Consider the following 12,208-nt stretch of genomic DNA (forward strand, 5'->3'; position numbering starts at 1 on the left):
CCGTTGCAGGCCTGACCTTCCCCCATGCAAACATGCCCCTCTCTGTGCAGCCCTTGGGCGTATTTCACATGGGAGTCCCTGTTGGTGCTGGGGTTCACTTCCATTTGTGCTGTGAATTCAGCACTCAACTTGGCCTTTGCTTGTCTTTCTTTACCCTGCAGGCTCGGGGAGCCCCGTGTTCTTGGCCAGCGTCTGCCAGGCCACTCACTCTCTGCCGCCTGGCTCCGGCTCCCCGTCTGTGGTGGCATTCTGAGTGTGTGTCTGCATTTCACCTCTGCCAGCACCTACCCTCCAGCACAGGCTGTCCCCAGCCCTTGCCTCTCGGATTTTCACTTGGCACCTGGCACTGCATTGTGTCCTTGGAGTGTTCGTTGTCACTGCTGGGCCTTGTTTCGCTTCAGCTCAGTGACACGGGTGGAAGTGTCATGGTCTCTTGGGTTGGGGGAAAGCTCCTCAGTGGCTCTGGGGTAGTTCCTCCAGGAGACTGGCACAGTGTGGTCTTCATGGCTGAGGTCTGACCACACCGTGATCACTATTGTTGGTCTGCAACTATTAATGGCACTGCTCCTTAGGAGCCTTTTCCCCATGAATGCCATCAGACTTCTACTCTATGAGTACCATTTCTGTCCCCACCCCACCATCGAGCACATTCTCATACTTTTTGTGATTATATATACTTAGATTTCTGTGTTTTTGTTTCTTCTTGAAGTCGCTTGATGTTAGAAATTCATCTCTTCCTTACCAGGTATTGAACTATCCCAGTAATTTAGCTTTTACTTGGCTTCTCCAACCTTTTTCTCTCTAAGCTCCTTATCTGTCTTGGGCCTACCACTTGAACACACTTGATCTTGTCTACTGCTCTTGTCAATATGAAGCTAGGTATGGTTGTGTCTGGTTAGTACTTGGATGGAAGATCTGAGAATGCTAGGTATTCTAAGTCTTTTGAGGTGTTGGTAGGCTTTTTCTTATACCAAATGCAAAATCTTTGTGTCACCATTGTTGTCATTCTCATCATCATAGTGATAGCTGGGATTAATTGAGCACTTATTCTGTGTTGGGCCTTGTGCTGAATTACTTCTGTATCTCATATCCTCTCCAAGAAAATCCCTATGAAGTATAGATGAAGCTGAAACTAGAAATTTAGAAAGGTTAAGTAAGTTGTTCAAGTTTATATAATTAGTCAAGAGGCTGCACTAGAATTCAGATTCAAATCTATCTCATTTTAGAGTTAGAGTTTTTAACCGCTATATGTAATATTTTTGTTTGGTAGTTAAGTACTCTATAAATGTTGGTTGAATGGCAAGATTGCTCTAACAGTCCAGCTGTTCTCCATGGTGTCACTAATGATGATGATGATAGCACACAGCATTTTTTAAATGAATACTTGCAGTGGTAAGCGCTGTACTAAAAGATATGCATCAGTTAACCCATTTAATCTTATAGCTTAATGAGGAAGATTACCCCCATTTTGCTGATTAGGAAACTGAGGCCAGAAAGGCCAAGGTAACTTGCCCAAGGTGACACAGCTAAATAGTATTAGGGGATTTGGATGCAAGCTGTCTCCTAAACTGTGTGAGTCTGTACTCTTAATCACTATGTTGCTCTCCACAAAAAAAAGGCTGATTTTTATTTTTCTGTGCTTTTCTTCTTGCTGTCCCCTTCCTTAGCTAGTGATGCTATTTCTTTACCAATTCTTGCTCATCCTATTCATTCTGAGAAGCCCAGGGTGGAGTTCTCTTCTCAGACTATGCATGTCCACATCGAGCTGGCTTCTCACAATTGGCCCCTCAGTGTATGTTTTCCTAAACTTTACTTGTAGACATGTTAAAATGACCAGATTTACAATTAGTGATCTACACTGTAATAACAGACCTATTTGTTTGTCTTATTTCTACCAAAGAAATGGAACAGGGAGCTCAGAAACAGACCTATATGTATCTGGACACCTGATTTATGACGAAGAAGGCACGGCTGGGCAGTGGGGAATGGATGGTTATTTTAATAAACAGTGCTGGTTCAACTGGATATCCACAGGAAAGAAATGAATCTTGATCATATACAAAAATAAATTCCAGAGCGATCATCAATCTAAATGTGAAAATTAAAACAAAACAAAACTTCATCTACAAGATAACATAGAATATCTTTATAACTTTGGGGTAGCCATACATTTCTTAAAGAAGACACAGAAAGCACTAACTCTAAGGGAAAAGATTGATAAGTTGGATGTCATTAAAATGAGGAGCTTCTGATCATCAAATGACATCAATAAAAGAGAGTGAAGGCAAGCAGAGAGGAGAAGATATACTCAGTACCTATACCTGGCAAGTGGATTCATATCCAGAATATATAAATAACTCCAACAAATCCATCAGTAAAAGAATCCCTTCCCCCAACTGGACAGAAAAAAGTTCCATACTGAACAATTGTGAGTTGTATGCAGTTTTCTTCTCCCAGTGCCAGGTTCTAACCAATATGTCCTGGATCACTGGCACAGCCTGGTGGCTGGCCTTGGGAACTGTCTGATCTGGTGGCTCTTGGCATTTTCTTTTGTGTGTGGACTGTGGGCCCTCCCTTTCCCATGTGCTTCTTCACTTGCTATTGGTTTGGCCACAGGAGGCTCCTGTCTCATGAATGCCTGTGTCTCTTCCTCTTTTCCTTTGGCTTGTTAACTTTTGATCAGCTATTTCAAGAATATTTCTCTCTGGCTTCTTCCCCCTGCCCTTCCTTTTTAATTTCCCTTTTTGTACCTTCTTGTTTAGCCTAAAAGCTTCTGGTTGTAAAAACCATCCTAAAATGTCTCCAAGTCTTTAGGGGAGTAGGCTTGTTCTCTGGGGCTCCAGAGGCAAGAGTGGAGACCTGAAGGCTAATATTTCCCTGCAGAGAGATTTCATCTCAGTTGTGTTCCACTTGTCTGAACCCTCCAAAGGTATGGTGGGAGTTATTGAATCAAGTGGGGGCCAGACCATGACTTGGTCATGGTGGTGTTTGTGGAGGGAACTGTGCCTTGGATGGGCAACTGGATTATGATAAGCCCTTCCAATCTTATCACCAAAGCCCTGGATGGACCTTTTGTGGATGTCCAGAGAAGCGCTCTCAACTGGGAGACAGAGCCAGTATATCAGCATGACTTTTCTGCCTGGCTGGCAAGTCAGGATGCACACATATTATTAGTACATCAGTTAAATCACATATACTTGGAAGTCATTTCGATATACCTCTCCACCTGCAGCCCTCAGGGAAGTTTTAAAATTTCCTCATTTTCCTCTATGCTTATTATTTTCCTCAAGTGGCAGATGTGTGAGGTAAAGTTTTCCTCTTTGGGTATGTTCTTTATTTAATTCCTCACTCTGGCAATGCTTGCTCTTTTTTTTTTTTTTTTCATTACAAATGTATTGTATTTTAGACACATTACAACCAGGAGAACAAACTGGAAGCTCTGTAGGTATGTTCTGACCGTTAAAATATCTTGACAGTGTTAAAAAAAAAATCAGGAGTTTAACATAAAGCTAGTTTTCCGCCTTGCCCTGAAAACCTGGATGATCTGGACTCTTTGGGTCTCTGTTCCCAGATGGTCCCCAGCAGGCAGAGCCGGGAGGGCGGCCCATCAGGAGTGGCACGGTCCTTCCACTGGGCACATGCCCTCCCCAGGCCACTGTACTCCTTCGTTACCTGCCTGGCCCCTGAAGACATTGGAGTTGATGACTTCCTGGAGTGGATAAAATGGGCTTTTGTGAGCTAGCCTGGGAACCAAGCAGTATGTTTGATATTATTTCATTGCAAAAGTGGATCTCAGCTTTTAAAGTAAGCACATGTTTTAAATATCAGCAATGCAAATTTGGGAATACTTAGCCTCAGCTGGAATATGTGCGTTCTCCATGATGGCCTGTGTCTGATGCTTTTCCTGTGCTGTATATTGGCTTAGCACTTAGTAGGTACTTAATAAATGATTTACCTCAGGGGGTAACCAAGTGCCTGTTGTCCACCAGCTCCCAGGGAGTGAACAGAAATGCCATCTTGCTGTGGACTGGGCCTGTCAGTTGCGCCTGAGACCGGATCGCTGCCAGATTTATCTAGAACATCCACTCTAGCTATAGATAACAGAGATTGGAATGTGTCCTCTGCACAGCTTCCCAGTCTGGAGAGCGAGGTAAATACCTAGACCCCGTCGAGTCGGCCCTAAAGAGGAAACAGGACAGGGAGGCCGGCATGAAGACTGCTTTTCTGGCTGTTGCCTGCCGAACTGGAGTTTGTGGCCGGTACACAGTGCTTGCATTCCACACCCTGAACAAGGGCGGGTCAAAGTTCAGCTCATTCCCCTTTAAAGAAAAAAAATTCTTTGTCTTTGGCATTTCGAAGTTTTGACCCAGATCAGTCAGAGGCCATGGAATGCTCATGAAGTCTGGAGAGTTTGTTTAGTTCCTGAGCCCGGTAGCTGCCGAGGAGCCAGAGAGAGCCGGCAACCTGTTGGGCTTGAGCTGAAGCCTTGCCTTTTCAAGTCTGCGCCGGCCCGGCCTCCCCAAGCCTCTGAGGGTGAGTAGAAGGAGCCAGCACCTTTTCCTTACTCTGAAGTTATCTTTACCCCCTGAAATCAAACACTGCATGCAGCACCCTGTAAAACTGCTTCCTTGTAGGCTTGAGCGTGCTTGCTAAGTAAACATCCTCCCATGTTTTTGGAACTGAATTCATTTCTGCTTCCTGGTCATCCCATTCGGGTTTTTTTGTTCTTGGTGCCTTGTAGAATCAGGTTAATAGAAGGAAGAGCTAGAATTGGGCAGAGATACCTAAAATGACTGTTTTAATCCTGCCTCCTCCAGCCTCCTCATGTAACTGGCTGTTTTCCACCATACTTAAGGTTCCCTCTTTCGGCTTAAAGCCCCCCTTCCTCTGCCTCTGTACAGGAAAAGCCTCTTCCTTCTTTCTTGCCTATTAAATTCTCCACTCCTTAAAACCACTCCACATATGTCCGTGTCCCTTTATTCAAACCGGAGCAAAACCAGAAACCCTAGTGTTCTTCCAGTCATCAAAGCCGTATCAAAGGAGTGATGGGAAGGAAAAGATTTAGAGGGAAAATGAAAGGAAACAAAGCCTTGCTGGACGTAGTGTTGTCATAGGTTTTTGCGAGTCATAGTTGGTCCATGCCGCACCCCTGAGATGGGGACTTATCTTTGCAGGGACTCAGCTTAGTTTTGCTGCGGTCATAGACTACAGTCGGCCTCTCTACAAATTCTGTGGCTTTGTAGGTTCCTCCTCTGACCCTGCCTCGCTTTCGCTTCGTCTCTCATGACTTATTTGCCTCTTCTCTCACTTCCACCCACCCGTAACATCCCCATCGCCATGGCAGTGAGCAGCCACGTCACTCACCAAGTTCATGGGGTGATGGGCCAGCTCTGTACCAAGCCTACTTCCCTCTAGTTCTGCCTTCTGAAGGAGGCTCCCTGGCAGAGCTCAGAGCCCTTTGTTTATTTGATCCTGGGCTCTTGGATAAATCAGGAATGTCCTGACATGAACTTAGGCATGTTTTTCTTCCATGGAGAAGGAAACTACGGCAAATGGGATTTAAGTAACCGGAGGACCATTCTGGGGGACTTGCTTTAGTGCCATCAAGGCCACATTCCTCTGGTCATCACACCAGTAGGTAACTTCTTTATTGGCATGCTCAACCTTGGAGCCCAGAAGGTGTGAATTTGAAGCACTTTCCCCCCTGCTGGGAGCCTGGCACAGATACTCTGGTCTTCTTTTAAAACTGTGTAGTGCCATGCTTGTCTTCCAAGTGGTCCTTCTTTCTGCCGGATGAAACTTTGGCCCAGAGTAGTTGCTTGAAGAAGGCTGCCTGGGAAGCAGATATGGGATAAGGTAGCTGCCTGGCCTCGCATTCTCATTCATCTTCCTGGAAGTTGCAAGGTTCTTGATGTCATAGACTTCACAAGTTACCTGACCCAGGACCTGAATATCTCACTCACTTCTGGTCAAGTCTAGGCTCATATGGTACAATGAGGAATGCAGGAAACTTTCTACATTCTTTGGATGTAGCAGTGTGGGAACCTGACACTCCCTTGGTCTATCCGGGTTATGTAGGGTCCAGTGATTTAGCATCTCAGTTGTTCTTGGAAGCACTTTTGCGTCTTGGGGGAGGGGCAGGAAAATGTTGGGGGCTCTTTGCTTGCCACAGTGGAGACCTGTGAGTATCTAAAAACAACCCCACTCCATCTCTAGATCATTGGTGGACTGCCCCTTCCTGGAAGAGTTTCCAGGAGTGTGGACATCCATGCATGAACATTGTGGAGGGGTTGGGGGTCGGCTAGTGGATGCTCATCTTGCTTGACTGCCCATGCTGGAGAGGAGAACCCAGTCATTGGCCACTTCAGGTCCAGGCTTGGCTGTTGCTCTATTTTGCTGTTTTTCATGTTGTCAGATCTTCTTGGGAACAAATGACTCAGCAACCCGAATCTCTGAGACTGTATGGCCAATTACTTGAAAAGTAATTGAACATATCTACCTAGGCCCTAAAATTTTGAGCCCAGGAAGGATGGATATCCAGACTGGTTTTACTCTGGATTCTTCAGGCTGCAGTTCAATTTGGTTTTTCAAATTCCTGCCCTGATAGAAGGATCTCATTTGTGGGGTAGGCAGGCAATGTTTTAATTATGCTTTTTGTCCTTAAGAAATTCCAGGGAGAAAAACGTCCTGGTTTGTGGCCAAAAAAGCAAAAAACAACAGAAATCAGCTATGACTCTAATCCTGGACTTGTCTGTGGCACAAAGAGTTAATGGGACAGTGGTTAGGGTGAGGAACATTTTTTCTCAGGGCTGGAGAAGCCCATGTGGCTCAAGAAAAGATGTTGCAACAATTAGTACAGGGCAGCCCTGTCTGGGCACTGGGGGCTGCCACTCAAAGAGTTAAGCTAGTCTTATGCCTGGGAAGGCCTCAGGGAAGGAGTGAGCCTGAAAGGACAGGGACCTCTATGCCCCAGAGCAGTGAGGTGCAGGAGGGGTGAGGTGGGAAGGTGTGAGCTGAAAAGTGTGGCCAAGGAAGCAGAGTGTAGGCCCAACTTTTTTTGCCTTGTTTGACCAGCCTTGGCACTGCCCTCCGGCTCTCCAGGGGAAAAGCTGCAGTTCTGCTCTTGCAACACAAGGAGCAGACTGGAGAATTTAGATCTGCGTCACAGAGCTCAGAGAGAGAGAGAGAGAGAGAGAGAGAGTGAGCGAGCAAGCAAGCTCCGTCGATAGGTCTGCTAGCAACAGCCGTGCTGCAGCAGAGAGAGAGAGAGAAATCAAGAAACAAGTCATAGCAACACCGGGCACCAGGTTCTGCCAGCTCACTTGCTGAGCGTTCAGAGATCTGTCAGGGCCAGAGGCCTCTGGGTAGCCTAGGCTAGGAGATGACACGCAAGGTGGCACGGGCGGTTCCCGCGGGGAGGAGGTGGGGTGGTGGTGGGGGGCAGGGGTGGGAGCAAGAGGTTGCGGGGCGACGGTGGAAGGTTTGATGGGACCAAATTCTGGAACATTCGGGACTGCGGCACCTTACGGCGGGACCAAGATTTGGGTCTGCGCAGGCGGCGATAGGTGGTCCGACGGGCTTCAGGACTTGATGGCGTAACCCCCTTCTTCCCCCACGTATGTATTTGCTGGGGATCAGGGGCGCTGTCTCTGTGTATGTGGGTGCTCTGTCTTTCTCACCTTCTTTCTCGATTTTTGCTATTTCTCTGAGGGAGGGTTTTTTCCCACTTTAATTTCTTTTCCCTAGTGTCAGCTGCTCAAGCCTGAGCAGGGTAGAGGAGAGAGGAGTGAACCATCCCCTGCTTCCCACCTGACCTCCCAGCCTTTACCCTATTTCCTTCTAGTGGACAGACAGACTGGTTCTCCAAGTTGTTTGGGTGTCAGCGTCCATCTGTCTGTCCGTGCAGGTCTTATGTGGAAGGTAAGGGAGTGAGAAGTGCCGAAAGGAAGACAGAGGGACAGTTTTCTCCCAGGGCTTGCCTTATTGAAAGGTCTGGCCCTGGGAATCTGAGACTGGTGGGGAGCCGAGTGGCCAGGGTGGGGTGTGGGCTGGGAGAAGTGGGGTAAAGCTGGTAGGTTTGTCACTGCGTAGTTGGGAAAAGTGGGGAATGGTGACGCAGTCACTGTTGCATCTGGTTAGGAGCTCTATGGGGACAGGTAGTGAGGTTCCTGGGGTCTCTGTGGCCAGCTGAGAGGGGTTAAGGATGAGCTAAGAAGGGAAGCTAGCATTTAGAGATTAAATGTCATCCTTTTGGCGTTGGAAAGTTGTTTACCTTGCGCTCTCTGTGTCTCCATGTTGGCTCCCTTCCAGTTCACATGTGATGGCCTTCCCTGTACTGCTGCATCATTAACTAAGTGACTGAGCTGGCCTTCCATTGGCCAGGGGAGGGCTCTCCCTCCAGACACTTCCTCTGATTGGTGGGTGGGCCAATGGCAGGTGAAAAGCTTTTTTTGATTGGCTCAGGGCAGGGTATCAAATCTGAATTTGCATTTCACTTGCTTAAAGGGGAGCGGGGAGAAGCCCAGCAGCTTTCTAAAATCTCTTTAGGGGTGTGCGTAGGCTCCTGTGTCTATGTCTGCTTTTGACTGCCCAGTTGAAGCCTCTTCCTATGCCTTTTAAAATTTCACGCACTATAAGGAGGAAGAGCTCAGGGCTCCCAAAACTTTTTATTTAGAGGGAAGAATGCTAGGGAGATGGGTATGCAGAGGGTTGACCAAACTGGAAGAAAATATTTATTCTGTAGTTTGGTGTTGGAAAAGGGAATTTTCCAATCAGCCACACCTCAGTGTTGCGGCAAAATAATTCTTGGCTCCCCTGGAAACGCATGGGCAAGGTAGGGCAGAGCTGCTGCTGCTGATACTGCCACCACCCTGGGCTTCCTGCTGACTCTGGGCTACTCCCTGGGGACAACAGATTTGCATTGACGTCCGGGGCTGTCCAGAGGCCCTCAAGAGCCAGTCGTGAGCTGAGCCCAGTATGGGAAAGATCTACCTTCTGGAAGCTACTACTACGTGGTGCTTGGAAAGGTGAGGATGGGGGACTGACCCCAGGAAATTGCTCGGAAACTCCGTATTTGTTGGGATTTCCAGAAAAGTCAGTGGGAGACGGGAGGTTTGGAGGCCCCGGGTTAGAAAGGTTTGTCAGTCTAGGGAATGAGGAGAATCAGAATAAAACTAGGGCAGCAGGCTGTTCGCCTTTGGTTGGGGGAGGGAGGCCTCGAAAAATCAGGGTCCCGGCTCTCTAACCTGTCTTTGTCGCAGGTCTCACGTTTGTGGGGAGGGGGTTTACCAAGCCCTGCGCCATGCGCAGTGGCCCCCACCAGAGACTGCGCATCTGGAAGCGCAGTGCGCCCTGGGTCTCTGGCCTAGGACGAGCACCGCCCTTCTTATTACATAACTGAGGGCATGGCACGCGCCTTCTCGGCCCTTCCTTGCAACCCTACCTTCTTGCTCCCCAGGGCCCATAGAGCTGGGGAGGGTCTGACTGGGGAGCAGTGAAGGACTGCAACCCCTGGGAGGGCTAACTCTTGTCTAGTTACTGGCAGGAGCTAAGCTTGAGGACAGCAGTGGTGGTTTTCTAGCCTCATCTTGGGGAAGAGGCTACAGAACATCCTTCTGAGTGCCCCATACCACCTATGGCCCCTAGGGCCTCTCTGGTGGAGGGGGTGGCACCCTTCTTTCACTCATGTCCCATCTGATTTTTGAGAGGATGTTTCTGAAGGAAAAGATGTGATGATTATGGGGGGCTTGGCTGGGAGGTAGTTTTGACAGTTTACTCCCCTTGTCACTGGCTTCCCCTCTTTTCCCTGGGTGGGTTTATGATCTTTCTGGACTCCTCCGATGAGCTGCCATTTTGGAGCCATTTCTGCTGGTCTCCGACATGGTGGCGTTGGTTTTTCTGTCCTGCTGTGCCAGTTCCGCAGAGTGGGCGGGGGGCGGGGGCTATGACGGAGGAGGGGAAGGGGGGGCAAAAGCACAGCAGAGGCGGGCACAGTGGTGGCTGCCGCAATGAAGGTGGCTCCAGGGGCAGAGCCGCCTAGTCCCACCCTTGGACACAGTCCTGGGTGGGGATTCAGGTGGAAGGCGTCTGGGTAGGGGTTCACCACCTGGGCCCAGCTTTGCCAGAGCGTGGGTTTCCCATGTCCTCATCAGCCTGATGCTTGGAGTAGTTCGGAGAAGCTGAGTGTCTGAATGAGAGTGGAGGCAGAGGCTCAGCAGCTCATCTCAGACGTGTCAGACCCGTGGTTTGTGTTCCCCAAATAGGCTCTGTCTCCAGCAGCCTCCCTGTGGGGACAGGGAAGTGAGGTCCATGGCAGCATTGAGGATCTGTTCGGATGGTCCTGCCTGCTTACTGTTTTTCTTCTCTTTCTCTTCCATGCCCCCTGCCAGTGCCATGGTTCCAGCTATAGTCCTCTTGTGAGGCTCCCCGCTGCCCGTTCCCCCTCTCTCCAGGCCCTTCTGCGTGCAGCGGCCATCTTGTCTTTCTTGCTCAGAAACTTAAAATGGTTTCTCATCATTCCCAGAGTAAAATTCCTTCCCTTTAGCGTGATGCTCAATGCTGTCCGTAACTGGCCTTAGGTTTCCTGTACAGTCTTACCTCTCTCAGTTTCTCTTGGTGGACCACAGGTTCCAACAAAACCAGGCAACTTCCTTTTCTTGCTTTTCCTATCGGTTTTCACCAGTGATGTTTTCCATGCCTCTTCTCCTCTGCATCCACCTGTGGCAGTCTCACTTTCTCCGTGGACCTCTCCTGATTTCCTTTGCAAGAAGCAATTCTCATAACCACCCCTGCCCTTTCGGCCAAACTTCCATACAGTCTGTCCCTTTTTGTGGTACTTTTGTTGTGTTATGATTCCTTGTGTATAAGTCTTATGTCACCTATCAGATTGGGAGCTCCTGGATGGAGGCTAGAGAAAGGAGAAGGAAAACAAATACCTATTTGGTGCCTTCTGTTTGACAGATACCATGTTAGACACTTTCCCTGCAGTTACTTCATTTATTCCTTTCCATAGCCCTGTGGGGAGTATCCCATGGCTAGTAAGTGGCCTGGTCATGACTAGAGCCCTGGTCTTCCAAAGCCTTTACATTTTTCCTCTCTGAATTATTGGTGTTTACAAGATGGCTGTTATGAAGTAGATCCCCAAAATTTGTCTATTTAAGGAATTTTGTAAGTCCCTAATACTCTGAGGGAGTTTGGGTGGTCAATCTTGTGTCCATGGTCTGGGTCCCTCAGCTGTTCCTTGACACTGTCATTAACTTTCTCCTCTTCCTTTGCGGTCAGGTTCACTCAAGATGATGGCTTTTTTCTTGTTGATGGATTAACTGACTCAGTTATCCTGGTTGCCTTCCTCGTACAAGAGGAAGGAGAGGTGGAGTGGGATATAGCATCTTCAAAGCCAGAATAAGCTCCAGAATTAGAGAACAGGGAGCAGAGACACTGGACTTGGACAGACCTAGGTTTTCATTGTGATTCTTCTTCTTAGCTGAGTGACTTTAGACAAGTCATATGATTTCTCTTAAGTTTTCATGTCCTCGTTCAGTGAGATGGAGCTACTACAACTGTTATACAGAAATGCCTAATATATTGGCAGCAAATAGGTTCCCATCCCTGCCCCGTGGTTTATCAGGGACTTAAAATGGGAGCGTAGCAGGGGGCTAGAGAAGAAATGGGGGAGGCAGGAGCTCCTGTGCCCTAAGTGGTATCACAGCAGGGGTGTGGAGGAGGTAACCTAGGCATTACGCCCTTCAAGTCTGCAAGGTGGTACTGTCCCCCACCTGGCGTAAATACCCCTTTACTTCTGCATCAGAAACATGCTGTGGCACGGAGTGGTGGGGGCTGGTGATGGCAGAGGGAGGGTCAGTAAGCTTTCCTGGGAGTCTTTTGATGCCAGGTTAGTTTCCCTTCTTTCTGAATCTCAGCAGTAGCTGCCTGCTTCCTGACGCTGCTGAGTCCTGTGGGAGGGGAGCTGGGTACCCTGAAGCCCCTCGTTACCAATTCGGGGGCCGCGGAGCAGAGAGTGACGACAGCCAGTGAGTCGTCAGTCGACGGCAATGGGGACCCTGGTGACGGCTGCTTTGTTGTTTTTTTTCCTCTTTGGAAGATGACTCAGTGTATCGGGAGCCGGGAGATGGAGCTCTCAGCAGAGTGGCCAGGATGTTCTGTCAACATGAAAGCTACAAAAACAGCTCGGGGCTCTGAGCTGATCCTT

General features: G+C 48.5%; 1 protein-coding gene across 10 annotated transcripts in view; it reads left to right on the top strand.

Moving 5' to 3' along the window:
• Window positions 1–12,208, top strand: part of CD34 (CD34 molecule) — a 109,300-nt gene that overhangs the window by 79,612 nt on the left and 17,480 nt on the right. For 8 of the 10 annotated variants that reach the window (XR_010114686.1, XR_010114684.1, XR_010114687.1 and 5 more), the window contains exon 1: window positions 8,082–9,026. The exons of 1 other annotated variant lie outside the window; for it this stretch is intronic. The gene's annotated coding sequence lies outside the window, so the exon portion shown is untranslated. Of the gene's footprint in view, window positions 1–7,458; window positions 7,617–8,081; window positions 9,027–12,208 lie in introns of those variants that run through there. One more of the 10 variants, XR_010114688.1, reaches the window with a different exon arrangement.

This window comes from Symphalangus syndactylus, chromosome 19 (assembly GCF_028878055.3).
Source record: "Symphalangus syndactylus isolate Jambi chromosome 19, NHGRI_mSymSyn1-v2.1_pri, whole genome shotgun sequence".
Classification (NCBI taxonomy): domain Eukaryota; kingdom Metazoa; phylum Chordata; class Mammalia; order Primates; family Hylobatidae; genus Symphalangus; species Symphalangus syndactylus.